The sequence below is a fragment of the Canis aureus genome, chromosome 8 (assembly GCF_053574225.1).
Source record: "Canis aureus isolate CA01 chromosome 8, VMU_Caureus_v.1.0, whole genome shotgun sequence".
Classification (NCBI taxonomy): domain Eukaryota; kingdom Metazoa; phylum Chordata; class Mammalia; order Carnivora; family Canidae; genus Canis; species Canis aureus.
The window spans coordinates 76,617,909-76,645,708 of record NC_135618.1 but is presented as its reverse complement, the minus strand read 5'-3'; the positions used below and the strand labels follow the sequence as shown (position 1 = coordinate 76,645,708).

The 27,800-nt window shown below is 38.3% G+C and overlaps 1 protein-coding gene and 1 pseudogene across 6 annotated transcripts in view; one reads left to right on the top strand and one right to left on the bottom strand.

The window, feature by feature from the left end:
• The window catches only part of LOC144319764 (S-adenosyl-L-methionine-dependent tRNA 4-demethylwyosine synthase TYW1), a 239,890-nt gene that overhangs the window by 129,645 nt on the left and 82,445 nt on the right, over positions 1-27,800 (top strand). The window lies entirely within an intron of this gene.
• On the bottom strand, positions 14,265-14,362 carry LOC144319808 (U6 spliceosomal RNA; annotated as a pseudogene).

Sequence of the window (27,800 nt, the reverse complement as noted above, 5' to 3'; positions counted from 1 at the left end):
ACTATTTATGAGCTATTGTAACCCAAAGTAGAAGAAGGTAGGAGGATATTGTTTTTGTTTTTCTTTTACTCTTGGCAAGTATAGTGTTTACGCTCCCAGATCTTTATCCTTTGTCAGAATGTTCTGTTTAAAATGTGAGGGAGAAATGTATTAGTACTGGAGTATGTGGCGTTAAGAAGCAATTCCATCAAGATAACACAGCCAAAAATTTGTTAGTTTCAATATCTGTCCACAATAGCTACTTGTCAAACAGTCCTTTTTTGAAAAAAGAGAAATCCATCTTGTACGAGACAGCACTGCCTACCTTTGGCAGTAGCCTTTTATCAGCAATGTGGCCAGATGTGTTTCTGCCAGCATGTTATAACACCAGCTTGTAGATCCAGTAGTATAAGCGATAATATTGATATTCTTGAAACCTCATATTTGAAAAGAAAGATAAAAATAGTTTTCTGTGTTACACTTTCTTGGATATTGCATGTAAACATTAGCACTCTTTCTACAGATGTGAGCATGCTCTTACCTGACGTTATTGGAGTTAATGTTGTTTCATTGTTAAGAAGGGCTTATTGTACATTAATGAGATAGCTTTGTACTGAATATTTAGATAAACCAGTGGCCAACAATTTGCAGATTAAAAAAGCATTTAATATTTGACTTCCTTATCTCTGATCATAAAAACATGTGTTCACTATGGAACTTTGAGGGAAGTAAAGAGAAATATAAAGAGGCAAGGAAAGAAATTGCCTCAAGACAACTACTGCTAACGTTTAAAGTATTTCTGTTTAATCCTTTTTGGGGGGTGCATTTTTACATACAGCATTCAGTTTTATGAGTTGCTTTTTGTTGTTAAAATCAGGTCATAATATGTTTCCATGCTGCTGATATTTATTCATGTTAAGGACAGCTTAGTCTTTCATCTCAGTGTGAGATAATAGAAAATATTTATGTATTGGCTCCCATACCCAGTTCTGGGCACAGAACTCCTAGGACATTTCTAATTTTCTAAGCGGTAAGAACAGAAGGAGCATCTCTTGTTCTAGTATTTTGTCTTTGACCCCATACTTAACATAGGGCTCCTAAAGCCCTTGTAGGTTCCTGAGTAGTAAGACCATGAAGACCCTCGTTGTTCTAATGAGGTGACTCTGGGTGGACTCCTAGGTGACTCCTAGACTGGGGCTGGTCATCAGAAAGACCAAGCTGGTCCCACTCCTTTGTTCCCCCCCACTTCCTAGAGAGGGGCTGGAAGTGGGAATAAACAATTGATAATACCTATGTGAGGAAGCCTCCATAAAAATCCCAGCAGAAGGTTTGGGGAGCTTCGTGGTTGATGAACATATTCATACCGCAAGAGTAACATACCCCCATCCGCGGGGACAGAGGCTCCTGGGCTGGGGCCCTCCCAGACCTTATCCTGTCTCTTTGTGTGTCAGTGTTTCTGTATCCATTAATAAACTAGTAAATGTAAGTAAGGTTCCCTGAGTTCTGTAAGCTGCTCTAGCAAATTAACCGAATCTGAGGGAGGAAAGTCATAGGGACCTCTGATATATATATGGTCAGAAGCATAGGTGACCATTTAGATTTGTCATTGACATCTAAAGTGTGCTGCAGTGACAGAAATGAGTTAAATTATAAAACACCCCTCTAGTGTCACAGAGAATTGCTTGGTGGGGGAAAGCCCTTCACACGTTTGGTGACCAGAAGTGTTCTGTCTGAATTCCTAGTAAGGGAGACACAGGAGAGAACACATTTTTTTCCTAGTCACTCAGTTTCCTGATTTTGGGCCAGTATGGGGTGTTTAGCAAGAATGTGTTGTGTTCTGGCACAATTGTGGGGGGCCCAATAGTAAGTCAGGTTCCTGTCTTTTTCTAAAAATTTTTTTAGAGAGAGAGCATGTAAGCAGGGGGAAGGGACTGAGGGAAAGGGACAAAGAATCTCAAGCAGACTCCCTGGAGCCCTGCCCAGGGCTTGATTTCCTGATCCTGAGAAAATCATGACCTGAGGAAATCATCTCAGATCATGACCTGAGCTGAAATCAAGAGTCTGCCATTTAACCAATTGAGACCCCAAGTATCCCCAGATTCCTGTCTTTATCACATTTGAGAGGGAGCTCTGGTGCCTCTGCTGCTCTTGAGTTGCCATGTACACATTTTGTCATTTTTAAGCATTTCTGGCTAGGTGCAGCCAGAGATGGCATATCATGTTTAATTGGTAGCATTGTTATTTCATAAAGGAGAAAGAGAAAATGATTGTGTCTTACAATCTGGAGTATCTTAGATGAAATGAAATAGCATATCTTCCTCTTTCCCTCCTTTTTGTGATAAGTGAGCCTCCCTTCCATTGTTCTGACTCATTCTCCTACTTACTGACCTAATTGCTTTACTTTTCTTTTTTTTTTGTATATATATTTAAATTGTAGTTTGATTTGCCAACATATAGCATAACACCCAGTGCTCATCCCGTCAAGTGCCCACCTCAGTGCCCGTCACCCAGTCACCCCAACCCCCCGCTCACCTCCCTTTCCACCACCCCTTGTTCATTTCCCAGAGTTAGGGGTGTCTCATGTTCTGTCTCCCTCACTGATACTTCCCACTCATTTTCTCTCCTTTCCCCTTTATTCCTTTTCACTATTTTTTATATTCCCCAAATGAATGAGACCATATAATGTTTGTCCTTCCCTAGTTGACTTACTTCACTCAGCATAATATCCTCCAGTTCCATCCATGTTGAAGCAAATGGTGGGTATTTGTTGTTTCTAATGGTTGAGTAATATTCCATTGTATACATATACCACATCTTTATCCATTCATATTTCGATGGACACCAAGGCTCCTTCCACAGTTTGGCTGTTGTGGACATCACTGCTATAAACAGTGTAAAGTTCTGTAAATATCTGTGAAATCCTGTTCACGTTCAGGGTTACTATTGAAAGATATGAGTTTGGTGTCATCATGATACCTATTCAGTCCCTGTTTTTGTGGATTGTTCCACTGAACTTCTACTTAAAGGGGAATTTTAAGAGTCCCCCTTAAAATTTCTTGCAGAGCTGGTTTGGAGGTCACATATTCTTTCAGTTCCTGCCTGTCTTGGAAGCTCTTTATCTCTCCTTCCATTTTGAATGAGAGCCTTGCTGGATAAAGTATTCTTGGCTGCATGTTCTTCTCACTTAGGACCCTGAATATATCCTGCCAGCCCTTTCTGGCCTGCCAGGTCTCTGTGGAGAGGTATGCTGTTAATCTAATATTTCTCCCCATGTAAGTTAGGGATCTCTTGTCTCTTGTTGCTTTAAGGATTTTCTCTTTATCTTTGGAATTTGCAAGTTTCACTATTAAATGTTGAGGTGTTGAACAGTTTTTATTGATTTTGGTCGGGGGGAACTCTCGTGGATCTGAATGCCTGTTTCCCTCCCCAAGTTAGGGAAATTCTCAGCTGTGATTTGTTCAAATATGCTTTCTGGTCCTCTGTCCCTTTTGGCACCCTCTGCAACCCCAATTAAAGTAGATTTTTTCCTTCTAAGGCTGTCATTTATTTCTTTTTACCTTTCCTCCTGGTCTGTTATTTGTTTTTCTCTTTTTTCCTCAGCTTCCTTCCTTGCCATCAGCTTGTCTTCTATGTCATTCATACTGTCTTCTACCTCATTAACCCTTGTCATTAGGACCTCCAGTTTGGATTACATCTCATTTAATTGATTTTTAATTTCGACCTGATTAGATCTAAATTCTGCGCAGTCATGATGTCTCTTGAATACTTTGTTGTTGTTTTTTTTTTTCCAGAGCCACCAGTAGCTTTATAATTGTGCTTCTGAATTGGCTTTCTGACATCGAATTGTCATCCAAATTCTGTAACTCTGTGGCAGAGAGTACTGTTTCTGATTCTTTCTTTTGTGGTGAGTTCTTCTTTCTAGTCATTTTGCTCAGTGCAGAGTGGCTAAAAACGAGTTGTACTAGTTAGAAGCGCAAACTCTTCTCTCTAGTGTTCCTGCTGTTCTTTCTTTAAATCTCAGGTTGAATTTGTAGGTTCAGGATGATTTGAAAGTTATCTAGGTAGGTTGGTGAGGACAGGTGACTTGGGAACCCTACTCCTCCACCATCTTGCCCCACCACCTCTAACCTGTTTTCTTTACTTCTGCCTTCTGTCGCTGATGCCAAAGTCTACCCTTAGCCTTAGTCCATCTGACTGCGATCTAGATCTGTTTATTATCATCTTTTTTTTGAGCTTTATCTTGTTCTTTACCTTTCATCTAATCTGTCAGCCTTCTCGATGGGCACGGGCCTCCTGGGATGTTGATTCTGTCCAGTGGGTTCAAGGCCGCTTTACCCTCTTCTGCTTAAGTGAAAGGATGTCCTGGTTTTAGCCATTTTTGAAACCAGACCATGACCGCTGAGCTTGAGCTCTCCAGAGTCAGTTTCTACAAGCTGACCAGTTTCCTCCAGGGCCAGGAAGTTTTGTAGCAAATAGGTTTTCTCCAGACTTCTACCTAAGCTTGTTTTAGGGAACAATTTACATGTTGCATCTTAGGTTCATCTTGAGGCATCAGGTAAACAGGTCAGATAGATGATTGCTTAGATGGCTTCGGGACTCAGCAGTATGAACAGATAGGTGTGACAGTCATCTCTGCAGTGGTAGGTTGCTGTCAGAAGTAGTGAAGGGGACAGAATTGCCCAAGAAGGGTATAGAGAGGACCAAAGAAGGAGGCTTAGGGGACACAAATTTTGATGCTTTCAAAATGGGAGCATAAAAAAACAACAACAACAACAAAAAAAAATGAGGAGCATAGAGAGAGTGAGTCTGGGAATAATTTGATAAAGGTTCAATTCCATGCAAGTATGATATGTTCTGTACAATTCAAAGAAATAGTTTCCAGAAAGATAGAAGGGGAAGGTTAAGGTATGAGGAAAAAGAAATTTGCTTTCTCAGTTGGTCTCTAACAACTGTATCAAAAAGAAGGTAAAGTACAATGTTTTATGTAGAAGCCACTGTGCAGTGGGTTGGATGGGAAGAATGAAATGGAAAGAGTGAACAGTAGATACTAATGTAATAAATACTAACCTTTTGAACCAAAAGCAACAATATTATTTAATGAAAAAATGAGAGATATTCCTTTTTATCAGTTAATTCTTTAAGCATCTGCTAAAAACCAATTTGAAAATAAGTATTACTATAATGAAGAAAATAAGATGACTTCTATGCCACCAGAATTCAAAAATAAAAAACATTACTGCTGTAATGCTGTGTGTCTTCCAGAGTTTTAGTTCACATGTGTATGTATATGTGTGTGTATTTTACTTACAAGATGAAATCATACCATACATATTTTTACAACTGTACTTCTTATTTATAATACCATTATTTAAAATATTTATTTAAAATATCAACTTCTGTCATCATAGATTAATTTTGCCTATCTTGTGGATATAACAGTTTAATTTTGCCTTTGGCAGCCTTCCCTGACTCCCTTCTTCCTCTTCCCTGGTTTATATCCCTCACTGCCTAAATCCAGCAGTTAGGAACTTGAAAGGTGCTTGAGAGAAGGCACAGTGTCTATCATGTCTTTTTGCCTACCATGGTATTCCCAGCTCCCATCACAGTGTGACACACAATTGCAACACAATCAGAATGGATTGATCCACTCCCCTCCTGATGTGTATTTAATTGTTTCCCAGTGATTTGTCTTGGCATGATAGTTCTGAGCTTGGGATTCTGAAACAAGACTAGGTTTGAATCCTATCTCTTACCACTTCTTGGCTGTGCAATATTGGACATGGGGCTCAGTTTTCTCATCTGTAAAATGGGGTTAATAACAGTCCTTACCTCATAAGGTCTGATAGAGACATCCAAAGACATCATGGAGTGCTTGTGTTTAAACTTTAAAATATAATGCCCTCTATCACCAATTTTGTGTTTATGATTGATTTTTAAAATCATTTTAAAGGATATGATGGTAAATACTCATGTAACTACTAAGTAGGTTAAGAAATAAAATATAAATTCAGTTATAGTCCCTATGAATTTCTTTCCTATATTTTCTTTCCTTTCCTCTGTTTCAGAGGTAATCAATATCTATTTTGTGTTTATCATTCCATGCTATTTTTATACTTCACTCTATATTTATAACTCCACAAACAGCTGTTTTCCATTTTTTAAAACGGTATGTAATAGTATCATTATGCAACTTGTCCTTTTTTTCTGACCATTTAAAAAATAAAATTTACCATTTTACATGTACAGTTCAGTGACATTATATACATGCACATTGTTGTGTAACCACCACCACCACCACCACCACCACCACCACCACCACCACCACCACCACCACCATCCATCTCCAGAATGTTTTTATCTTCCCAAACTGAAACTATACACCCATTAAACAGTAACTTCTATCCTTCCCCCGCAGTTTTGTTGGTTTAATATTATATTTGTGAGATTTACTCGTGTTGCTGCCTTCTGCTTTTGAGATATTGTGACTGCTATGTGGCAGTACGTTCTGTAAATATCCCACAGTGCATCAGTCATTCTCCTGGGGATGGACATTGAGGGTTTTCTGAAGTTTTCAACTCTGCCATGAACATTATTGAAACTGTCGCGTATACCTGTGCAGGAATAGTTTCTTTAGGGCCCATACCTAGTAGTGAAAGCTAGCTGAATTGTAAAATATACACATCTTCAACTAGATTTTTTTCCCCCTAAAGTACTCAGAGTGGCTATGCTTCAGAGGCCAGTGTAGGAGACTTTCCATTTTCTGTCCTCACAAGCAGGTGATATTGTCAAATTTTAAATTTTCCAGGCTGATGGATGTGACTTGGTGTCTGTTTGTGGTTTTATTTGCATTCCTCTAATTTGTGGGGTGAGCATCTTCTCATTTTGGGGGCCATTTCCTTAGTCACCTTTACATACCTTATTTTTCCACTGGTTGTGTGTGTGTGTGTGTGTGTGATTAATTAATTAATTAATTAATTAGTTAATTAATTTTAGGATTATTTCTTTCAGTAACGGTCTTTCCCTAACATTGGTAGGATTTGTTTTCTCACTTCCTTCAAGACTCCATTCAAATATCACCTCATCAGAGAGTTATTCACTGGCTGTCCTGTGGAAAAGAGTTTCCCTCCTTGAGAGCATTCCTGTCCCTCTTCCCTGCTGATTTTTCACATAGCAGAGGTCACTACCTGACTTGTGTGTTATTGTCTATCTCTTCTGCAATTTGAACGCGAGCTCGTGAGAGCAGGGATGTTGTCTCGTTCACTGCTATATCCTCAGTGACTCCAGTTGTACTTTGCCTGTAGTACATGTTTAATAAACATTTATAGAATGAATATAAGAACACATGTTTGCTGGTATTCTGGTTCCCAGAAATGATTACCCCTACCTTGGTCTATGTAGAATAAATACATGCTAAAGGATAATAAAAGGACTCCATTCATCCAGCTGTGAGAGCCTCAGCATGGTGAGTGCATCTAGTTTGTCAGAGAGTCTGGGGAAAAGCACAGAAGATTTCTGCTGGGCCAGAAATCTCTCAACTCAAGTTCACAAATATGCAGGTAACCACTCATAATTCTGCCAGTCTCCCCTCTGCATCAGCTGGACAGAAACTCCTCCGAACCAATTGGAATGGAGATACACATGTCCTACGTCCATGTTTCCTTTTTACTTGGGATATATTTACATACCATGAAATATTCCCTTCCAGAGTGTGATCAGTGATTTTTAGTACGTTCATGATGCTGTGCAGCTCATCACTACTGTGTCATTTCTGTATATTTGTATCACCCCAGCCAAGTTTCTTTTTTATTTATAATGTTAAAACATCTTTTTAAAAAGCTTTTATGGTTTGTGCTTTGGTCTCCAAGTACCTCTATTTCTCTGTAGAGTGAGTGGTGCCTTCCAGGTCTGCTGCTCCTTGGGGTTTGCCCAGCAAACCCACGCAGGCTCGATCTAGCACACACCCAGCGGTTCCCAGGGTGTTCATCCCAGTCAGCCTCACTGGTGAGCCTGGAGGCTAGGTTCAGAATTGAGGTATATGTAAGGCAGACATTGGATCTTACAGAGATCATTATTACTGCTTTTTATGTGTAATAATAAAGCTTCAGAAGCTAACATTTATTAAATGATGGCTTACTAGGTTTTAGTTCTGCAGGAACTAACATATTTTAGTGAGTGTAAAAGTTGCAAGTTTTCCTGTTTTCTTAGAGGTGTTTTTGGTTGAGAATTGGTTGGTTCAAGTGACCTCCTTCATCTACCAGTTTTAGAAAGAAAGGTGCTAGAACTAAAGATGAATGAAGTCCTCAGAATTCCTCCTCTCTTGCAATTCACCCCTTCTTTATTGTTATTTGTTTCTAAGACTAAGACTTTTTCTTCATCCCTTGCTAAGCGTGATGGCCCTACCTAACAGAGAATGGTAAAGTGCTCTTTGCTGTTTCTACTGGGTAGAAACATTAAAGGAATCTGGCTTGGTAGAGTAGAATACTTCAACACCACGTTGCCAGTTGACACAGAGCCCCTGGGAGGCATTACTCCTTAACTTGGTCTGCAGAGCGGAACACTGCAGCTTCCCCATTGGATAGATTTGTATGTCTGGAGGTGGGCACTGAGACCCAGGCATAAAAATAGAAATGTCTAAGGTGACCTGTAGGAGGAATCCATGAAGCACCCCTTGCATCAGGCATCCTACCTGGAGGGCCTGTCTCTTCATCACTGTGGTGTTTTTTAGTAAGCGCCTCCCCAGAGAGGCATCACAACCACTGTTGAGCATGACCTTATCTTAGCAGCAGTGTCCCATGCTCCCACCCCATGCCCCTCTTCAGGGCACTGAGATACATGTGGATGGGGAAACCTGGGAGATGGCTGTTCATCTGGAATCAGCCTTGTGTTCTTGTTAAATAGTTGAAGTGGCTTTTGAGAAAGCCTCTGGGCAGCTAGCTTACTGAGGCTGAGGGCTTACTTTGCGGACGCTGCACTTCACAAATGAGTAGAGAACTCCACCTCAGCCGGGATGGCCTCTGTACGGATACTCAGTGCTGAGGAGCCTTGGCTTTCCTGGGGCTTGATTTCTAGAACATGTGTAGTTATTTCTAAACACAAAAGGGTGACAAAGTCCTACATGATCTTCTAGGTCAGGACATCACCATTTACTTGTCAGTACTCTTCTGTTTTTATTCTGCGGGCCTCTTGGTTTGCATTGCCTTAGACCAGCTAAAGACCTGCCAAAGACCCTCCCTTGTATGAACCCTAGGAAATGTAGTGTTTGGCATCTATATGGTGCCAAACAGGGAATGTGGGGTACTGAACTGGTGACCCTCCTGGCCAATTCAAGGACATACAGTGGTTTCTGGAAATGTGTGGGTACTCCCGGTGGATCATCCTATATTCATTCACATGCATCACTTTGGTAGATTTTCTTTTTTTTTTTTTTTTTTTTTAATTTTTATTTTTTTATGATAGTCACAGAGAGAGAGAGAGAGAGGCAGAGACACAGGCAGAGGGAGAAGCAGAGGGAGAAGCAGGCTCCATGCACCGGGAGCCTGATGTGGGATTCGATCCTGGGTCTCCAGGATCGCGCCCTGGGCCAAAGGCAGGCGCTAAACCGCTGCGCCACCCAGGGATCCCTCACTTTGGTAGATTTTCTAAAGAAAGTCCTGATCTCTAGCCACTGAATATCAGTTGAAAGTGAAAAAGAAAATTTGACCAGGATAGGGTCAGCTGCTAGTATACAGTTGTCCTTACCCAGACTCAAAAGCCCTGAGAGGACATAAATGAGGACGCCAGCAATCTTGTACCTGGCAGTGCTCTTCAGGTGGTCCAGTGCTGCATCACGTATTCAGGGTGGAGGAGGGCAGTAGAGGTTATGAGTTGGGTAATTGGATGCTAATGTTATAGTGATGCTTTGTTATTAAGATTCAACCCTGGGGATCCCTGGGTGGCGCAGCGGTTTAGTGCCTGCCTTTGGCCCAGGGCGCGATCCTGAAGACCCGGGATCGAATCCCACGTCGGGCTCCCGGTGCATGGAGCCTGCTTCTCCCTCTGCCTGTGTCTCTGCCTCTCTCTCTCTGTGTGTGACTATCATAAATAAATAAATAAATAAATAAATAAATAAATAAATAAATAAATAAATAAATAAATAAGGAAAGAAAGAAAGAAAGAAAGAAAGAAAGAAAGAAAGAAAGAAAGAAAGAGAAAGAAAGAAAGAAAGAAAGAAAGAAAGAAAGAAAGAAAGAAAGAAAGAAAGAAAAGAAAGAAAGAAAGAAAGAAAGAAAAGAAAGAAAGAAAGATTCAACCCTGATTCTCCACACTCATGGACTAGCAAGATGATGGAGTGGAATAGATACCTGCATGGTCTTTTGCAGTCTTTTGATGGAGCTTGTGCCCCGGAGCCACACTATCTGTGTTTTTAAATACTGGCTCCACCTCTGAAAGCTTTGTGATCTTAGGCAGCATCCTTGCGCTTCAATTCCTTTATCTGTAACATGGGGACAATAGGGCACCCAACTCATCAGGTTATTGTGAGATTGGAGGAGTTATTATAGAAATTGTTTAGTGTAAGTCTTAATAGCTGATAACATACTTATAACTCTCTAAAAGGTTTAATGGAAATTTATAATCTATATTTCATTTTGGGGATTTTATATATCCTGAATTTTAAAAATATATATTCTTTTAAATAAAAATTACTCAGTAAAAACACCAACTTAAATTTATATCTATTTTGGATATGTACATTTTAAAGCATTTCAAGTGTACATGGTCTCTCTGTTTTGAATATTTAGACTAGAAATAACCTTTAAAAAAAAAACAAAACAAAAACCACAACTCTGTAACTCTATAGAGGCAGGAGAAGTTCAGTTTAGGAGATTCTGAAAAGTTTTTTTTTTTTTTTTTTTTTTTTTGAAAAGTTTTGATACAAACATCTTCAGCACATAAACTTCTTTGTTGCTTTACTTCATGTGTGTTATCTGTGGATCCTTTTTATCAGGAGTTTTAAAATGGAACAAATATTTGCAACACTTGAAGCAAGTTTATTTAGACAAATACATACATATATTTATATGCATAAATGTGCTTATATTTTTGTGGTATCTCCATGTTTATTTATATATATATGTACATGTATATATGTATTTTGCAGTATCTCCCAATAAAAAATTGAAGTCTCAAAACATGAGAAACTGTAATGATCACCATATGAAAAAGTTCTGTTTCTCTCCTAAGGGTTATTTTCTTTGTGAATCATTACATTCCTTCGTAACCTATTAACATAAGAGGGAAAAGATTCCTTGTCTTTTGCCTTTAGAACTTATACTAGTTAAACCTCTTACTTCTTTCCTTGAATTTTTCCATGATATGATGTTGTGTTTTGGTATGGGAATAGTTTTGAAAAAAAGATTTCTAAATCCAAGTTTAAAATAAAGTGAATAAAATACCAAACTATTTTAAATTTAATGAAAATGCTACTACCAATCATTAAGTAAAAGAGTAATAAATCCAATAGAGAAATAAGCCAAAGATACAAACCCTTAATGGAAAATGAAATACAAATGACCCATAAATATAGATAAAAATCTCATTGAGGAAACAAGTGCTCTACATCTCTGGTGAGAATATAAATTGATACAACCTCATCTTTGAAGGACGCTTTTATACTGTCTATTAAAATAAAAAATGTATGTGCCCTTTGAGTGAGTGGCTCATATCTGATAATTTACCCTGAGACATAGTTACATCCACATGATTAAAATATATGCAGGATTACTCATTATGACATTATTTATAATAGCAAAAGATTGAAAGCAAACTAAGTATCCATCAGCAGAGAATCAGTTAAGTAAAATATGGTACAGCCTTCTGTATACAAGAAGTCTGACTTCTTTTTGACCTGAATGTCTGAAGTTGGAGGGAGATCTTTGGCTTTTTCCACTTTGTACCTTTTCAGAGTTTTCTTACTTGTAGAAAGGATAACCATCAGAAACTGCTCCGAGAAGATAATTTTTCTAGGAAAAAGAATCATAAATACCTTTTTGTATTCCTCCTCTTTCTAGTATTAACGGTCACTACTGAAGCTTGACCAAAGTAGAGAAGATGTTGTAGAAGCTAAAACAGCCCCAGCAGAGAGCAGAAATACGGTGGTAAACCAGATGATAGCAGGTTACAGAAAGTAGGACATGTTAATTGACTCATGTATGAACATTGTCATCTTAAGCACTTTTTCAACATTACATATATTTGTTTTTCCTAAATATTCTAACCAACACTTAAAATAATTGCCAAGACTTACACTCGTGACTGGTCATCTTAAACAGGTTATTTGATTACCATTTGGGACAAGTTTACTGAGAAACAAAGGCTTTTCTTTCAAATTCCATCTCCAGTTATTGTTACTGCCTTTTTGTTTTTTTGTTTTTTGCCCTTTTAAGGCTTTCAGGCAGTGATTGTTTCTGCAGTTAGTATTTAGTCAGAGTATTTGGTGGAACTCCAGGGGGCATCTTTCCAGTCTTCAGAAAGTGAGCATAGGGGAGATGTTGGATTCCACCATGGCACATACCAGCTTTGTGACTTTGTCTAAATGACTGGACCTCTGGAAAGCCTTTGCTTCCTCATCAGTTAAGTGGAGTTAAGAGGAGTTCTCCTCACATGCCAGACTGCGTTTAGGGATTAAGTGACATAACACATGTGAAACTCTTAGTACAGTGCTTGGCACATGAGCTCCATAATGTTAATGCATGAGCTCCATAATGTTAATGCTATTCTTAATGAAATTAGTTCAGACTTATATAGTGATCGTTTGCCTCTTAGAATAATTTTTGGTTACAAATGATTGTCAGCATTTTAGAGACTGTTTTTTACTGTACTCATTTCAGCCAACTCTTACTTTGAGTTTATTACGTTTTAAGTCTTGTGCTAGACCCAGGGATATAATTGGATATGGTCCGGTGCCCTAGAGGAATTGCAGTCTTCTGGGGACAAACAGACAATTTCAGCAGGTGGTGACAGGTGCTGGGAGGATGTACAAGGAGTGCAGGAACATAAGGAGTCACAGGGATCCATGCTTCCTGTAGACAGGAAGTGAGCCTGAGACTTAAGCATCAGTTGTTACTGAAGGCAGAATCTGTAAAGGTCACAGAATGGTCCGGAGTTAAAAGTAGGCTTTCTTCCAACCTAGGTCTCCCAGCTTCTCAGTGCTCCTTGGGTGCCCCCACTGCTTACTAAGGTACATTCCCAGTGGGAAAGAAGAGCAGAGATTGGAGATATATAAAGCCTGTGTGGCTTGTTAGCAGGTTCAGTTCTACAGGAATCCCAGAGCAAGGAGGTGGGCGAGGTGAGGAGTGGAATGACAAGAGATAAAACTAGTGTTAGGAAGGAAGTTCTTTAACTGTGGCTGAAACAACAGCAACAACACAAAAACAAATCTATACTAATTCAAAAAATGGAAAATGGTCTTAGAGATCTCTCTGTCCACACATTTATAGTGCCTAGCACACCCAGTTTTAAAAAATTTGTTAAAATCTGTGGTTCTAAAAATACTCTTAATTAATCATTTGAAGGTGAAAAAAGCATTTTTAAAATATTTCTTCCAATTAGATACTTTTTTGACTTAAAATTATGTTGAACAAAAACATAGTAGTTGTATAACTATGGGGTTGTGGATGATATTTTAACAAGTTTTCTAGTTTTCATTAAAAATAAAATCAATGGGATGCCTGGGTGGCTCAGTGGTTGGGTGTCTGCCTTCGGCTCAGGGAGTGATCCTGGAGTTCTGGGATCCAGCCCCACATCAGGCTCCCTGCATAGAGCCTGCTTCTCCCTCTGCCTGTTTCTCTGCCCCCCCCCTCTGTCTCATGAATAAATAAATAAAATATTTTAAAAATCTATGATAACATTAGAACAATTTAATTTTATCTTTGAAGTTTGCTATAATTTATATAGGTCATTAATGTGGCAGTAGATAATTTATTCAGTAGAAATTTCTAGAACTTGATGGTCTAAATAACCAAACACACAGAGTAGTATCTGTTTTGGACAGAGGACTTTCAGGGCCAAAGCTGTTTTCCATCTGAGAAAGTGTCTTTTTTACATGAAGCCTGATGTATATTAAGGTCAGCGCTGAGTAGATTGTGGCTTGAATGATGGTGAATAGTAGTGACACACTGCAGCTCAAAAAATAATAAATGGTTTTAAAGATCTGGCTAGCCACAAGTTAATAGAATTTTATCTACCCTTTGACCTTCAATTCATATCATCAGATTATCCGAAGGATATGGGAAGAGACATTTAAAAAAAAAAATACGGAATGCTTCACAAATTTGCATGTCGTCCTTGCACAGGGGCCATGCCGATCTTCTTCCAATTTTAGTATATGTGCTGCTGAAGTGAGCACAAGAGATACCTTTTCAAATATAGGCACACCATACAGATAGTCTCCCTGCAGGGTATGAGTTTCTCAGTACAACACCTTTTTGTTTTTAATACCCAGACTTCATAGAGCATGGGAGTCTTTCACTACAGTTTTTTAACTGATATTTACAAGGGCAAAATTTATATTTTTTCAAAACATAATGCAGCTTTTAAAACAAAATGATAATGCAAGGAAAGTCCTGAATGACATTCCAGATAAGTAGGTAGATCATCAGAGTCAGGAGTAGGTGATTTGAACAACTCACCAAATGGTTGCTGAGGGGGATTGGCTTCTGGAGGGTGCCGCCATTGTGGGAGGCCACTTTGCTTTACTGCACACAGTTGCTGTTAACCTGCTTTGTTTTTACTTAAGTCAGGAAGTAGTGTTTAAACATTATAACAGACTGATACAATAGTTATCAAGGCATTTTACCTTGTTTTAGTTTCATTTTAAGAAGTCTGAAGGTTTTGAGTTGATGTGTAGCATTTTAATTTTTCTCACTTAAAATAATGGGAAATATGCTTCATTTTGCATTTTTATTGTGATAAGATTCAGGAACAGATTACTGCTATTAGCTGGGAGATGCTTGTATTACTATTGTTTCCTGATATTTAATTAACCAATGATACGATTAAAAATTTTTTTTTTCATTTATTATTTGAGAGGGAGGGGAAGAGTGAGCAGGAGAGAGAGTAGCATCAGTGTGGGGAGAGGCAGAGGGAAAGGGACAAGTGGACTCTGTGCTGAGCATGGAGCCTGACGTAGGGCTGGATCCCAGGACACCAGGATCATGACCTGAGCTAAAGGCAGACACTTAACTGACTGAACCACCCAGGCACCCCCATGGTATGACGGTTCTTGAGGTGTATTGAGTGTGTTTTCTATGGCCTCTTTTATTTTTTTAAGGTTTTACTTAAATTCCAGTTAAGATACAGTTGTTACATTAATTTCAGGTGTATAATCTAGTGATTCAGCACTCTTAAGTACAACAGCCAGTGGTCATCATGAGGAGTGCACTCCTTAATCCCCATCACGTATTTCACCCCTCTCCCCACCGTGTCCCCTCTGGTAACCATCAGTTCTGTATAGTTAAGAATCTGTTTCTTGGTTTGTCCTATAGCCACTTTTCTAGATGTCTTTCATCTTTCTGCTGCCCACTATATTTTAAATTGAAAAATTTAAATTTAAAATTTGAATTTATTTTTGAAATTCTTGGTATTTAAGGAGGCACTACTTATATGCCCTTTTATTATCTTTGTAGTTCTTACTTAGGCATAAATTTGAGTTTTGGGGTAAATAATAATAATCATAATGCATGTATAACTTCTTATCTCCTTTGCAATATTGATGTTTTTTAGTCCTATGATATAATGTTGCTCTATTATTTACTGGTAATGATGGATTGCCTTACTCTAATATTTATCAATTTTCCTTTGTATTTTTATTTCATTTATTTCATTTTGATTTTTATAATGATCCCCTCTTATGTGTGCATAAAATTTATTATACTAGACCGTAAACCAATTTTTAAAAGACTGCAAAAACTGCATTCATTCACTCATTCATTCAACAGATATTATTAAATGCTTAATATTTAGTCACGATTTTTCTAGCCACTGAGAATCAGTGAATAAAGAACATAAGATCCCTGTTCTGTGGTGGTGGAGATGAAATAAAGATATACCATTAGTAGGCCACTGAACACAATGTGGCAGGACCAAGAAAAGTTTAAAAAAACAAAGCCCAGGGATCCCTGGGTGGCGCAGCGGTTTAGCGTCTGCCTTTGGCCCAGGGCGCGATCTGGACACCCAGGATCGAATCCCACGTCAGGCTCCTGGTGCATGGAGCCTGCTTCTCCCTCTGCCCCTCTCTCTCTCTCTCTGTGTGACTATCATAAATAAAAAAAACAAATTAAAAAAAAAAACAAAAAACAAAAAAACAAAGCCCAACTATTTGGTGATACAAAAGAGTAACTTTCAATTTTTATTAGGTAAAAGGAAATCAGGACTATAATTAAAAATGTTTGTAAAATAGTGTGAATTCAAATACTGTATCAGTATCCAGAATTGAACCAAAGGTCATTGTATCCCTCGGGATTCAGAGTAGCTACGTATAAGAGATCTGCAAAGAGCGAGTGGTTACCAAGTTAGAAATGCTTTTTTTTCTAATGTCAACAGAAGCCTCAAAATAGGTGAACCAAACACTTAATATGGTATCTATGAATTAGGAGAAAATATGTATGTTGGTCTCTGTTCCTGGGTCCTGGCACAGAGCTCCTAGAACCTTTGTAATTTCCTAAGTGGTAAGAGTATTGGAGCATCTTTTGTTCTAGTATTTGATTTTTGACCCCAGGGCCTGACACAGCTCCAAAATCCCTTGGAATTTCCTGGTGATATATATCAGTGTCTTTTTCTAATGAGGTTGCCTTTCAGTGGCTTCTGGATGGGGGCTGGTCACCAGAAAGACCAAGCTTGGAATCTTCAGCCCCATATGTCCTTCTCTTCAGAAGGAAGGAGGGCTGAATATGGAGTCCGTGATCTCTCATGCCTATGTGAGGAAGCTTGCAAGAACTCCAGGGTTCAGGGAGCTTCTGGGTTACTCAACACATGGAGGTGCTGGGAGAGTACATGGCTAGAGAGGATATAGAAGCTCCTTGCCGCTTCTCACACACTTTGTGCTGCACATCTCTTCTACCTAGATGTTCATCTGTATCCTTTATCATATCCTTTCATAATAAGCTGGCATACAGTAAGTAAACTGTTATCTTGAGTTCTGTGAGCTGCTGTAGCAAATTAATCAAACCTAAGGAGGTTTTGGGAATTACCATTTTATAGCTGATCAGAAGCACTTGGACTTGCAATTGACATCTGAGGGGGGACAGTTTTGTGGGACTGAGCCCTTAACCTTTGGGATCTGGCTTTGTCTCCAGGTAGATAGGGTCAGAATTGAGATAAATTGTAGGACACCCAGCTGGTGTCACATAATAGCTTTGTGTGGGAAAAATTCTCCCACATGGGGTTGGAATGTTATGAATGTGGTAGTAGTATGATAGTAAAGGAGAAATAGAGTTTTACTCAATGGCTTCATAGTATCATCAGAGACCCAGGTTCTTGGCTTTCTCCTCTGACATTCAGCATAGGACTTCCATGCTGAAGTTTATTACTTCATGGTCCAAAATGCTTGCTAGAGCACCAGTCATCATATTGGCATTCCAGCCTTCATTTTGAGCAGGCAGTATAAGGACAGATACAAGAAGGGCACATCTTCTTTTTAAGATAATTTGTAGAACTCTTCCATTTACATCTTATTGGCCAGAATTTGGTCCCTTAGCACATCCTGCTAAGGGAGGCTGGGAAGTATCATCTTTTAGCTGAGTGTACTATTGTCCCTAAATAGTTCAGGCATTCTGCTTGATAAGGAAGAGGGGGAGAGTATTAGCAGATGACTAGCAATCTGCATCTGTGGACTAAGTATGAAATATAAATGTTAGACACATGACAGCAAAATAAGTTTATTGAGAGGAAGAAAATATTCAAGATAAAAGAAGTCAATTAATTTGGAGTTTTGAAAAGCCCCTGATGTTTACATATGGAAGATTTTTGATGACCATTACCAAAGTAATCTCAGTGGTTTGGTGGAGATGGAAGGCAGGTTGTATAATGTTTGTGAGGATAGAAAAAATTGGTATCTTGGGAGGAGAAGGAAAAGTTTTGGGATTCATTTGGGGTGAAGTGTGTTTCTTGCTTGATTTGAAGTGGAAGAGGCCTGAAGAAGAACATGTAGGTAGAGGGGAAGATGTAGAGATACTTGATCTTTATATATCCCAAATAGAGGTAGGTTTTATTTCAAATTTCTAGATTAATGGTTTCATTGGTGCCTTAGGATTCTTGCATTATTGTAATGTATGTGTTAAGACAAATAATATTCATCATACTCATCAGCACATTGTTTTTAGTAAAATTTTTTTCAAAAAAATTAGTGATAGTCCTGGTTATCACATTGGCATTAAGGTCACTTAACAATGCTTATTTAAGAGGTAGAATTATTTGTCCTAGTGTGCATAAATCATGGATTTTTCACCTGACAAATGGTTGGGGAGGGACATAGCAAGGGCACCCAAGAAGTATTTGAAAAAATTACCGTCACATTCAATTTGTTTTTACTGATATTTACTTTGGATTTTCAGAGTGTATTAAGGGAATATTTACTTGTTAATCAAAAGTGATTTGGGCTTAGAAATGATTGAGATGCATTGCCACAAATGGGTATCTGGGAGCCATCAGCCCTCCATCACTAAGAGGCCATTCTTTCGTGCCACTTTGTAGACTTCATCCTTTCTAATTTCTTTCAAATGGAATAATTTAAAGCCATTCACCTCAAGGCTCATTTGAAAAATTTTAGCTTAGGTGTTGCCACTTCAGAGATTAGAGTTGAACCTTTTTATGAGAGTCGTTGTGTTTGATTTATGAAAAGAGGAGGAAAGGGAAATTAAAAGAATGGTCAGAAGCTAATTTCTTCTGCTTATTGAAACCAGAAAGAAGGAAGCATTTTATCAAACTGACATTTGAAGACCTTTATTAGTGCATTTGGGAAATGAAGATAGTGGAGACTCTGAGTTCAGTTTGATTTATGGCACTGGGAAGATAACCTGCTTCTGTGACGTGGTCCATAAGAAGCCAGTACATGTGGCAGAAGTTCATTTGCCACCTTCAGAGCAGTAACAAAAATGATGCCATTAGTTCCTTCCTAGTCTGAGATATTGGATTGAAATAAATACCATATATATTCAGTCATTTGCACCTTCACTTCATCCAGCCACACGGTGGGGAAAAAAGGTGTTTTGCCTGTAACAAGCTAGAAATGTTACAAACCACATAAATAGAATTTGAGCAACCGTTAGAGTTTATTAGCTTCATCTCCACCAGTTTTAAGAATCTTACTGATGAGACAGCTTGGGAGCCTGGCATTGCATCTCAAGATGTCTGGAGACACCAACCTGGTGCAGAAAATAAAAATAAAAGGTAGAGCAGTGGAGGTTTTTGGATGATAGGGACAAAAGAACTTTCACTGCATGATACCTCATTCTGCATTAGCATAAAGAGCATTTCTGTGTTCTCCTGTGCCCGGCTCAGGATGGAAAATTATCCTCTTTTGACTTTATGTACTTCGAAAATACCTGGTAGACATTGATGACCCTGGAGAATCCCTCAGTTGTGGGTGCATTTGTGTATTTCTAACTCATTACCATGAAAGTGCATCTCTCTTTTTCCCAGGGGTAAGGCAGTGATCATTTTGAAATTCCAGGTTGCCAGTTTCTGGGGATGTTGGCATGCAGGGGCTGAGGACAAGGATGGAGTAGAGAAGTATACCAACCACCTCCTGCCGTCTTTTTAGATGGTTCCACTTAGAGGAATTGCATTTTGAATACATCAATTCTTTGCTGAAAGTAAAGATTATATCCTAAAAAAAATCCATTAGAAAGAGTCACATTTGAAGAATTTAGCATTTAAAGCAAAATTTAGATTGAAGTTGGGAATTATAGTGAATCAGTGAAAGCCCTTATAAATACTGTGTTCATAGGGAATATTAATAACATTTTATAAATCTTTAATTAGTAATGGGTACTGTTCAGTTAATTTCTACTTCTCTGTTCTTGGCTTGCATTACTATTTTCAGACTCCCCTACAGTAAACCACATGATAATTGCAAATTTGTTTTGTTCTGTGTTTATGCATAGTAAATAAAGCCTTTGCTTTTTTTCTTCCTGTTTGACCCATGGCTAAATTGTTGACTTCAGGTTTCACTGTGGCTCAAGAAACCCAGAGAATAGGGTACTTGAAATGAAAAGCCTGGGGATAAATTTTATCTAATCCATTTAGTTTGTCGTATTTTAAAATGTTCTCCTTAACACAGAGTTAGCTTCCTATGTGACACCTATGGTAACTTTATCCCAGACCTCACCAGAATCTATAGAAATTAGAAATTTCTGTCTCCTAATAGGTTCTAAAGTATATTTTAAAGCCTGGATTTGTTTTGTTCTTTTGTCCCTATCATCCAAAAACCTCCACTGCTCTACTTTTTATTTTCTGTCCTTTTTTCTCTTACTAATACCTAGGTCTTTCTTTTTTGGTAACATCTCCCTTAGTAGTGATTCAGAAAATACTGTACAGGGCAGCCCTGGTGGCTCAGCGGTTTAGTGCCGCCTTCTGCCCAGGGCCTGATCCTGGAGACCCGGGATCAAGTCCCATGTCAGAGGAGCCTGCTTCTCCCTCTGCCTGTATCTCTGCCTCTCTGTGTGTGTCTTTCATGAATAAATAAATAAAATCTTTAAAAAAAAAAAAGAAATTACTGTATATTCTCATTTAAGTGTTCGCAGTTAAGGAAAATATGAATCTACAGGTGGTAGAATTTTATAGACTAAGCACTGGTGATCAAGGAGGATTACTGTGTCTAGAGGTAGCATCTGAAAGCAGTTATTTCCCAGCCAGCATAGTAGAGACTGGTGTGAAGGGTGGGAAGCTACAGCCCGGGGCTCAACTCTGATTTGCTCCTGCTTTTGTAATAAAGTTTTACGGGAACACAGCCATGCTGCTTGTTTACATACTGTCTGTGGCTGCTTTCCTGTTAGAATGGCAGAGCAGAGTAGTTGCCACAGAGACCATTTAGTTCCCAAAGCCTAACACAGAACAACTTTGCGACCTCTGGATTGGACTCACCATTCAGGTGCAGGGGCCTTGGTGGCTCCCTGCCATGTCTGCAACTGCCGTTCTTGGTCCTCCTGAAATCCTGATAGGGATTCACTTGACACTACTTGCTTCCTGAAACTCTTTCCTCCCTGGGTGTCTTAGAGCATTTCAGTCTTCTCAGTTTCTTCATTGTTCCTTGCCACCTTCCCCCCCTTTAGGCTTCTCCTTGCCCCCTGTTATTGGACGTATTTCCCAAGCTTAAGTCTTTTTTAAAAAATATTTATTTATTCATTCATGAGCGACAGAGAGAGAGAGAGACAGAGACACAGACCGAGGGAGAAGCAGGCTCCATGCAGGGAGTCTGACATGGGACTTGATCCTGGGTCTCCAGGATCACGCCTTAGGCTGAAGGCAGCGTTAAACCACTGAGTCATCCAGGCTGTCCCCAAGCTTCAGTCTTTGTCTCTTGTGATCTTGGTCGAGCACATCCTTTTGTGCTCCCCACACCCCATTCTCAAACCTGTTCCCACTTCTAAGTTCAGTTTCCTAACTAAATGTGCCTCCCAGACATACCTAGCTCCTGAGAATCTGGGTGGGCAAAACCCATCTCATCTGTGTTTTCAAGCCTGCTTTCCTCCTTGTCTCTCCTCTTCCTGTTAAGATGGCTGTTCTGCAATTACTCTTCACCAGAGAGGTCATTTTGACTCCCTGATTTACACTTACCATAGTTGAGATTAGCATCTTATGTTTCTTGGGTTTTCCCCATAACTACCAAAGCAATATTTGTGTAATTTATGACCTTTAGTCTTTTTTTCTTAAAGATTTTATTTATTCAAGAGAAACACATACACAAAGAGGCAGAGTAGGCAGAGGGATAAGCAGGCTCCTTGTGGTGAACCCAATGCAGGACTTGATCCCAGGACCCTGGGATCACGACCTGAGCCAAAGGCAGACACTAAACCACTGAGCCACCCAGGTGCCCCTCTTCTAGAAGTTTTATAGGTTTGCATTCTATATTTAGGGTTTTGTTTGTTTTGTTTGGGGGGGGGGTTGTGTGAAAGGTATAAAGTTTGTGTCTAAATCTATCTATCTATCTATCTATCTATCTATCTATTTATTTATTTATTTATTTATTTCCTCACTCACTCTCTCACTCTCTCACTCAGTGTGGATGTCCAAATATCCTAGCACCATTTTGTTGAAAAGACTGTATTTTCTCAATTGAATTGCCTTTGTTTCTTTGCTAAAGATCAGTTGACTCTGTTTGTCTGGGTTCATTTCTCAGCTATTCTGATGGATCTATGTGTCTTTTTTTCACCAATGTTATACTATCTTATTTACTATAGCTTTACAGTAAATATTGAAAATGGATCATGTGAGTTCTCCAGCTTTGTTGTTCTTTAGAATTGTGTAGGTTGTTGTCTTTTATTGTTCCATTTAAACCTACATTGAGTTTGTCAGTATCTGTGAAATAGTTTGCTGAGATTATGGTTGAAATTGTGTTGAATCTGTAGATCAAGTTGGGAAGAAGTGACATCTTAACAATATTGAGTCCTCTAGTTCATGAACACAGAATATTTCTCCTTTTATTTAGATTTTCTTTGATTTCTTTAATCAGATTTTCATAGTTTTCTACACATAGATCTTATATATAGTTTTGGTAGATTTATATATATCACATATTTTTGGGGCTATTGTAAATTTTTTTTAAAATTTCAAATTCTAGTTGTTCATTGCTGGCTGGTATATAGGAAAGCAGTTGAGTTGTACATTAATCCTCTATACTGTGATCTTGCTGTTCTCAATAGTTTTTTTGAGATATTCTACATAGACCGTCATGTCATCTACAAATAAAAAGTTTTATTTCTTCCTTTCCAATTTATATACCTTATATTTCTTTTTCTTGTCTTATTGTACTAGTTGGGTCTGTTACCCTGTTGAATAGGAGAGTTAATTTCTACTTCTCTGTTCTTTGTGTATTTCTAACTCATTACCATGAAAGTGCATCTCTCTTTTTCCCAGGGGTAAAAAGAGAGGGGGCATCTTGGCTTACTCCCAGTCTTAGGGGGAAAGTGTCCTATTTCTTATAATTAAGTGTTCTATTAGCTGTGGGTTCTTTGTAGATATTCTTTATTGCTTGGAGGAAATTCCCCTTTATTTCTAGTTTGCTGAAGATTATAGAATGATAAATGTTGGCTTTTGTCAAATACTTCACTGCATTAATTTATATGATCACATGATTTTTCTACCCTAGCCTGTTATTTATTGTGTGATGTTGAGTGTTTTGAATACTACACCAGCCTTGGATACCTGAAATAAATCTCAAGTGGTCAGCATGTATATAATTATTTTATACATTGTTGGATTCAATTTGGTAATGTTTTCTTTTTAAATTTATGTTCATGAGAGATATTGACCTCAATTTTTCTTTTTAAATGCCTTTATCTGGTTTTGATATTAGGGTAATGCTGGCCTCAGAATTCTATGAAAAGTGGTGCCTCTGCTTCTGTTTTCTAGAAGAGATTATGGTGGATTGATATCATTTCTGTCTTAAATGTTTGGCAGAATCCATCTGGGCTTGCTGCTTTCTGTTTTGGAAGGTTATTAATTATTCATTCAATTTCTTTAATATATATAGCCCTAATCATGATTTCCTCTTATGTGCATTTGGTCTTCAAGAAGTTTGTCCATTTCATCCATGTTACCAAATTTGTTTGCATAGAGGTATTTATTCCTTTATTATTATTTTATTGTCCATGGGATCAGTATCACTACTGATCCCACTTATAATTTTTGATCTTGGTAAGTTATGTTTTCTATCTTTTTTTTCTTGGCTAACCTAAGTAAAGGCTTATCAATTTTAATTGATTTTTTTTTTCTTCAGAGAACTGTGTTTTGGTTTTGTTGGTTTTTCTTTATTGGTTTTCCTTTTTCACTGTCATTGATTTCTGCCCTAACTTTTATTCTTTCTTCTACTTGGTCTAGGCTTAAATTGCTCATTATTCTCTACTTTACTAAAGTGAAGGCTTAGGTTATTGATTTTTTTCACTTAGGACTATGTCATTCATGACCTTTGTATAAATATTCGATTACACTGCATTTAATTGCTGCATACCTGTTCATCAAGTGGATTTGCTGTTAGTTTTTTTTTTTAACCTATCTACTATTAAATACCAGTGTGAAAACCTATGTACATCTTTGCTCGTATTTCTGATTACTTAGAATAAATTATAGAAGAGAAATTCCTGGGGTAAGAAATTATAATTATAAAGGTTTTAAATAGATATTGCCAAATTTGCCTTGTAGTAAGTTTGTATTCCATGGTCTTGTCATCTCTACACATTTTTTGTACCAACTTCAGATATTAATATTCCATCATTACTCAGCTTTATAAAACAATAAAGTTGTTTCATTTTATGTGCGTTCTGATCTTAACGTTAATTTTCTTTTTTGTTGAAGTGTAACATGTATCGCTAAAGTACACAAGTCCTAATTAAGAATACAGCTTGATGAATCTTTAAATAAAATTGATCCACCTGTAATACCCTAAAGATCTCTTTCATGTCTCTTCCTCACTAGTACACACATACATGTGTGTGTGTGCATATCTAGCTGTTTATTTTAAGTATGGTATGAAACAGGGATTCTTTTCCTGTGTGTCGATAAGGGATTGAAGCAGCATCCATTGTTTGAATAATTCATTCTCTGCCCCATGATTTGTGATGGCTGCCTGTTATAATCACATTTTCATATATTCATGGATATTTCTAAGCTTTCCACGTGTTATATCGATTTTTCTTTCTTGTCACATTGCCACTGGTTACTATAGCTTTATAAGACTTGATAGCACCATGTCCTTTATAAGACAGGATAGCACCCCTCCTCCTTCATCAAAATAGTTTTTCTTCAAAATTGTCTTGCTGATTCTTGGCACCTTAATACATTTTCATATTTATTTTAGAACCAGTTTGCCAGTGTTCATACACACAACCACATACACACACACAACTTTGGGATTACTGATTGAAATTGCATTGAATTTGTAGTTTAATTTGAGAAAGTTGCCATCCTTATGAAGTTACATCCTCCTCTGTTTATCACTTATTTTAAAGTTGCTTGTTTTATCACTTTATTATTCTTCTACTGGAATTTTTCTTTTTTTAAATATTTTATTCATGAGAGACACAGAGAGAGAGAGAGAGAGAGAGAGAGAGAGAGAGAGGCAAAGACACAGATAGAGGGAGAAGCAGGCTCCATGCAGGGAGCCTGACGTGGAACTTGATCCCAGGTCTCCAGGATCATGCCCTGGGCTGAAGGTGGCGGTAAACCACTGAGCCACCCAGGCTGCCCTGGAATTTATTTTCTAATTGTAAACTCTGGTTGGCTGTCTTTGGAGAATGTCAAATTTCCACACATCTTTTGAAATTGTTTGCAGGTTCTTCTTGAGTAGGAGGTTATTTTTGCTCACACGGGTGCTTTAATAGGCTGCTAGGTCCAATTACTGGTCACAAGGCTGTTTCGTTATATTTTTTCAGCTAGCTTTATCTACTTTTCATTTTTCATTTCATATATAAGGCAGTGGGGATGGGATGGCTCAACAGATGATGTATCCTTTTGACCATATGTCCATTATACATACTATTTGGTAAATAATGTGAATTAGGTAAGTAAGGATTTTGTATGAAAGGCTTAATTTTTGGCATTTTAGTTATTTGTATAGCAAATGCCATCTACCCTTCTTTCAGGCTCATCTTGCTGTTATTCCAGATTCACTTTCTTATGAGTCAGATATGAGCTAGAGTACTGTATACACAGGCACATCTTGTCACTGTTAAGCTTTCCAGGGAGGAAATTTTATAGGCTTACTTCATGGACTTAGTCACCTTCTAATGAGTCATTCCTCCCCCCCGCCCCCCGCCCCCCCCGCGCCCCCCCCCCCCCTGCCAAGTTTAGGCATAAGGAGGGTAGTTGGTGGGTTAAAACAATCTGAACATTTATAAAATGTTTGCCTTTGGACAGTTAATTCCCCAGGAAGAGAGCCTTTAATATATAACATTTGGGACTTAATTAATTGTTACAAGTAATATTTCTGGAGAAATAGATCCATAGGATTTATTGAATTTAGGGATGTATGCTTTCTGACTTTTCCGTATTCCCTTCAGATTTACTTTCTCTCAGTAGTTTTGTGAGATGTGCTGTGGCTATATTGAGATAGCCTCCTCATATCATCTTCTGTATACTTGGATTCAGGTGTTTCTGCTTGTGTCTGCTTCAGGATGATGGATAGACCTTGCCTGTGGGAACATTGCCAGAGATTTTACTTTTTTGTCAATATCCACAGACATCTGAATTGATGTTGTTGCTTTGGTGATTGGAGTCTGTGTATGCACTCTGGTGTAGGCGGTAACATGATCTTTTCCTTATTGAGTTTTATGACATTGTTTATCTGACTTGTATTTACTCTTCTGTAGATAGGCTACCTCTCTCATTCCCCTTATGGCAGTGGCTTTAGACTTCTCAGTATAGATGTTCTCTCACATGGAAAGTAGAGAGAGTGGCCCTAAGATTTTGTGCTTATCTCCTTCTTCCTCTAGAAAACTTACCATTTATTCTTTCATTTATTTTTGTCTTTATTCTTTATATTTCTCTCCCTGATTCATCTTTTTTTTTAAAAAAAATATTTATTTATTCCTGAGAAACACAGAGAGGAAAGAGACAGAGACAGAGACAGAAGCAGGCTCCATGCAGGGAGCCCGACACTGGACTCGATCCTGGTCTCCAGTACCACGCCCTGGGCCGAAGGCGGCGCTAAACCGCCGAGCCACCCGGGCTGCCCTCCCTTATTCATCTTTTAAAAAAATTATTATTCTCATTCCTTTTCCTTGTATTGCCATGTTGTAAACTTCTGTATTAGTGGTTCTCAGAGCACAGGTCATTTTTTCAGACAGTGAAAACTCCTGTTAAAATTCTACTGGAGTCACCTCATCCACTTTCTTCCAGTCTCCAAAGGATGGAGAAACACTACTCCATATTTCTCTTAGGCTTTTTAAAAATTAATTAATTAATTAATTAATTAATTAATTAATTAATTAATTTTTCTCTTAGGCTTTTCTGAAGTGTAAATATTGCTGCCTTTTTTTTGTTTAATCCTCTAATGGGAATTTTTTTCCCCTGCTTTTGGGTATTTATTAATAATCTGTCCTTGTCTCATTCAGCTGCCAGTGCTCTTAGCCTACTTTGTCCTTTGCATTTGCACTTCTTTCTCTTCTTGTGGCTCCTCAAGAGACGAACCCCTTTGCCCGTATGTCTGTTATATGCATTATAATATGTGGTTGCATGTGTGTGTATGTGTGTGTGTGGTCTATTCTGCATCTATACATGGATCACATACCTTCCTCCTACTCCTTCACATAGGTAACATTTCCTGCATATTAACCATGTTGCCAAGAGAATGTCAAGCCCTTCTTGACATTCAAAAATTTCAAAAAAAGAAATTTTTTGCTGTGTAAGTAACTTGTAGAGGCACATGACTCTTCAAACTCCAGGCACACTCTGTGTCATATTTGTTTATATGCATGGTCTTCTGAGGCTTTGCTGAACCTAAGGCAAATATCCTTTTTTATATCCTTTACTCAATTTCTGGTCTCTGGGCAGGAGAATTTAGTTGAAGCCATCTGCTATAATGGATAATTGAGATCAGGGATATCAAGAGACTGTTAAGCTGATTCAGTCTC